The sequence below is a fragment of the Polypterus senegalus genome, unplaced genomic scaffold (assembly GCF_016835505.1).
Source record: "Polypterus senegalus isolate Bchr_013 unplaced genomic scaffold, ASM1683550v1 scaffold_1691, whole genome shotgun sequence".
Lineage (NCBI taxonomy): Eukaryota > Metazoa > Chordata > Cladistia > Polypteriformes > Polypteridae > Polypterus > Polypterus senegalus.
Window position 1 is genome coordinate 7,441 of NW_024377782.1, and position 5,368 is coordinate 12,808.

A 5,368-nucleotide genomic window follows, 5' to 3' on the forward strand; every position below is an offset into this window, starting at 1 on the left:
CCCTTCAGCACCCCCAGGTACATTTATAGAGATCAGTGAAAAAATAAAGATGGTGGGGTGTTTTAAAATTTTGAAATTGTCTGCTTAACTAAACCTTGGGCTTTTAGTTTCTCATTTTAAATGGGAAACCTTGAGCAGCAGAAGTTACGTGATCAGATGTTATTTACACTGTACACCTTTGTTTTTACTAGCAAGTAGTGACCAGAATTGTCTAAATTTTCAGTCATTACAATTAATGTACCCACTCAGGCAAAAGATAAGTAATATATTCAGGTAATGCAAGTATGTATTAAATACAATGTCCTACTACTGCGTGTTAATAAGAACTAGGCAGCTAACAATCAAAAGCAAAGAAAATTGGCTATTAAAGTTTGACAATGGGATAAAACAATTAATTGTTAAAGACAGCAGGGTTTAAACTATTAAGGTTATTATTTGATCAGATTTAAAGTTGCTTATTTTAATGATTTAAGTTTTTATTAAGGTTGTTGTTAGTAATAATACAGTAAATACGTATTAATACTTTAGGAATGATATCCTGATGTTAATTACAACAAGGAACAAATAAAATTGTATAAGTTATTGTGACTACGCTAACTGTATTATGATGTAGAGAAAATTCTTAAATAAACTCAAAAATCACTTAAGAATAAGCTGTCAAATGCTGTTGAAAACCATCATGCACTGTAAATGATGAGTTTCAATACATAAAAATAAAGTACAAAATTGTATTAATGCATACATAAATAATACATTACTACAAGTAGCAAAACAAACATAGCACTTACTATTAAGTAAATAATTTTTATTATTTTACATTAATATACTTTTTGGAAGTTTCTGAAAAATTGTATTCATATATGTATAGCCTATAGCAGAAACTTATTGCCTTGTCATGGATCTTGAAAATGCTGGCTATATATAAGCTATTAACAGTTTCACAAGAATATCTGATAATACGTAAATTTTGTGTCCTAACTTTAGTGAGTTGACAATTCTATTTAAGTCATTTATTCAGTGAGGTATTTTAGGGCAACACTGAAAGCACCATATTAAATTTAATCTGCATGCATTGTTTCACTGCAGAGACCAAGAAGTCTGTCTCCTTCTGTGGATGAAAGCCATCCCTTACTGACCGTACACATGGAGCAGTTACCCTGGGTCAGAGTTGAGGCACTTGGTGCAGCAGGGATTTCACAGAATCCCTTCAGTAGACTGGGATTGGCAATGGGAATGTATCCAAAAAGGGGACCTGACTCTACCCTGTTTGTCGACAGGGTTCCTCAATGGGACATTATAATGACTACAGCTCTGCAGGCAACCTCTTTGACCACAGCACTTCTGCAGCCCTTTATACGGATTCCCATGGTCACAACATCCATGACAAAGTACCCGAAATTAAGGAGGAATCTGAGCTTCTCTGAACACGCCTGCTATTCAGTAATGGCTCCTACAAGTGTATTAAGTGCAACAAGGTATTTGTTACAAATTTATTCCAAGGAATAAAACAAATTGTTTATTTTATCTGTGAGCAGAGGATATCAAAAATGGATTGTGTGTAACTTTACGCTAGCCATTATTTTTGTAGTCAAGCTTAACAAGTAGAATGATGATACATGGAAGCATCAATTGTTCATTTTATTTTGTAGCTGTTTTCAACACCTCATGGGTTAGAGGTACATGTGAGAAGATTCCACAGTGGCACAAGACCATTTGCCTGTGAAATCTATGAGAAGACCTTTGGCCATGCAGTGAGCTTGGAGCAGCACAAAGCAGTCCATTCTCAGGTAAACACAAATTCAAACTTGTCCAGTGCAAGAGGTTCAGCCATCCATTCATTACTACACTACAAGTGGTGTACTTCATTCTAAATACAGACTCGCAGAGAAAGCCTTGTCTGTCCTTTGATATTAAATGGTACCTGTTTTGGTAGATTGTAACTGTGGCCAAAATGGATTTATTTTTTAATAGACCTAATTAGTCTGTGCATCCAATTCTGAACTTCAACCAATTTCAAAGCCGTGCAAGTCAGAGCCTATTCTGCAAGCCTTGGTTGCAAAGCAAGAACCAACACTGAATGTACAGTATATGCCCAGTAAACTGTGAGGCACTCTGACTCAGATTGAATCTGAATAAATGCATAGCATATGCAGATGCTGCACATCCGCAATGATAAAAAAATTTAAATACAGTGTAGCCAAGCAGTTGTTTTTTTAGCCTGCACAGACTATTGATCTTGTCGTTCTATTTTGACATGACAAAAGCTCAAGTCAAGTGACTTGCTCATGGCTACACTGTGAGGTATCCATTGGTTGTGAATCTGTGGTTTCCAATCTCACTTTTCAGCTGCCAAAACACATTTCCGCTGAAATGTTTAAAATCAAGCACAGAAATATCTATTTTTAAATTTGTTATATTTAAACAGATCATTTTGTACAGTGAAACTGCATGCATGTACAACATTATGAATTGTGAATCAGTTTTACTGTTGAAATATTTACAATAGAATTTTATAAGATTGTGTGTTTCAGTTTGTTGTAACTTCAACTCAAGTCTTCCATGTCAAACTTAGCTAGCAACTAAGTAGATGAGCTGAAAAGCCACAGAGTTTGTAGGTTTAGTCTAATCCACTTGGCTTCCACTACTCCAGCTGTAGTAATATGCACACAACTTCAATTTGTATGTTGCACAGTATCACAAACATCAAAATAACTAAGGGTATCTGTAAGAACAGATGTTTTGTTACTTATTTCTATCAGGATTTATTTCTGTAATTTGTAAGTTGCACTGTATGACAAACATCAAAATAACTAATGGATAATCTGTAGGAACAGACTTTTGTTATTTATTCTGATCAATATGTACTTGTTTCTTTTTTTAGGAGAGAAGCTTTGATTACAAAATGTGTAGTAATAGTTTTAAACGTTCCTCCACCTTGTCCACTCATTTATTAATTCATTCTGATACACGCCCCTATCCATGCCAATACTGTGGCAGACGTTTTCATCAGAAGTCAGACATGAAGAAGCACACTTTCATCCATACAGGTAAGACCAATTTCAAAGTAGTATTCATTTAACTGAGCATGTTCTATCCTCTTTAAAAACATGTAGCACTTTAGTAATATCTTAATGACAATTGAACATTTTCCGTTTTTATGCACTTTTAAAAAAAGGTAATTGTTTACATGGTGACAATTTATTTTTATCAACTGAAAATTTTACACCTAAACTGTGTGTACTTGTGCCTTGGAATAAACTGCTTCTGCTGAGCCTTTGAAAAAAAAAAAAAAGGAATAAAATTTTGCGCGGAGAACAGTATCATTTTGTAGGAACATGTCGGTTTTTAGTTCTACTGCCTTACAGTGCCAGAGCTGTGTGTTCACATCCAGTGTGGATTTTGCCCTGGGCACTAATCCACATAATGAAATTATAAAAAAGTAAAAAATAAAGTATTGTGATAATGGAGTAGTCATATTTTTAATGCTAAATGAAATATGTACTTTGAACAGCTTTAGTTCATAATTTTGATAAGAATGTTTGTTTTTCTACTTGAATTTAAACAGAATCCTTACTTTTGCTGTAGGTGAGAAACCTCCCCAAGTGTCAAGTGTGTGGGAAAGCCTTCAGCCAAAGTTCTAATCTCATCACCCACAGCCGTAAGCATACAAGATTTAAGCCTTTTGGGTGTGACCTCTGTGGAAAAAGCTTCCAACGAAAAGTGGACTTGAGAAGACACAAGAAAACACAACATGTCCTAAAATGATAGGGTGGGCACTGTTGGCTGAAGACCGTTTACACCATGACAAAATGGGACAGTCATTGGTAACGAACACTAAGAGGATTATTGTGCTGTCGCTCAAAACAATCGTCTCCTCCTGAAGTGATGCACATTGGTCACCAGTGCATGGTGCTCTTTGGACAAGTGAAATCCTCATTGACCGAAGAGTGTATTGCTGTATTGAACGCACTACATACAGCTCAAATTGTGCTCAGAAATGACATTATTTTTATAACTATGAGGTTAACAAATGACAAGGTTGTTTAATAGCATCAGCAAGGACATCAAAACCAGATATATTTAAAGTTAAATATTTTTGCACAATAATTTACTTTCAGCAAATAGCCATTATTATTTGGGATGGTGGTAAATTTTTCTTGCTAATTTAAAATTAAAACTTAGACAGATTTTTCCACACAAATCTGCAAGTTACTTTAAAAATGCTACATACACAGTTAATTTTTGAAATAAATTTTTTCCATTATAAAATACATAAAAATATATTGGCCTATTTTTGTGTTTTTTGAATTTGTTTGTATGTAACTATATTTCCTGACATATTTATTAATTGCATATCATTTTAAATAAATAATTTTACATTTATCTTGTTTATTTTACCTTTGTACCTTTGTAGAACCAGGACTGCCCAGGTGTTAACCAACAGTTAGAATTTCAGATGCCATCCTCTTACATTTATGAACAGAATTAAAGTACATGCCATATTCAGCTCCAAGTCCACTTCAGATACTCCTTCAGGTAGGAAAACAGCCTGAAATTCGGTCATTTATATTCAGTCTTAACTAGATGTAATTTTAGATATGACCGAATCTGAGCTTATTCTAAGTTTTTAAAAAAAAGTCAGTCGTAGGGGTAATTAGCAAAAGTATATTAAAAATACATTATGCAGATTCCATTTTCTCTTATTTGCCGATGCCCTTTGTTTGACTGGGTAACAGAAGAGTTACGCAGCTTACGTTTGTTTCACTCAGCTAGCTGGAGGTGCCATTAAAACTTTGCCATTTGGGAAAGCTCAGTCTAGAATGCTCAGAAGCGCAATAAGCTGATCTTCGCCACTGAAGGACAAGCCTTTCAAATGGATAGTTGAACACAAGCAGTCGCCAACTCAGGGATGCTTAGATTACACACTTGCCTTGGTTCAAGGGTTTGGAAAAAGGACAACCTGACCTACAAACCTTGGGGCTGTAGTGTGGCCCAGGAGCTTTTTATTTAGTGATGGCCCGCTTGATACTGAGGTTTCGACACTGTGTTGAGTTTTTGAAGCCTACTTCGAGGCTTATTTCAAATGCACCCATCGTGATTTTAAAGCACACTAGCGTAATGACATCATTGATATCTACTTGCATTACCACGGTAGCTCAAACCCTGTCGCAAGTTCTCTGCTCGGTTTTGCAGACTGGCAGCACCCAGCCTCAAAGCAGTGTTACTGTTCCTATGTAATTACTCTTTCTTTTTATATCCACATCCCTGACGCGCTTTATAAATACACTGAAATTAACCGCATATTGTTTATTAGTTTAAGGCATCTGATTGTAATTAACCTGTAACAATATAATGGTCCACAGAATGG

The 5,368-nt window shown here is 35.2% G+C and overlaps 1 pseudogene; it reads left to right on the forward strand.

Moving 5' to 3' along the window:
* Nucleotides 1-1,114: 1,114 nt before the first annotated feature.
* LOC120519475 lies at nucleotides 1,115-3,765 on the forward strand (annotated as a pseudogene).
* Nucleotides 3,766-5,368: the final 1,603 nt, after the last annotated feature.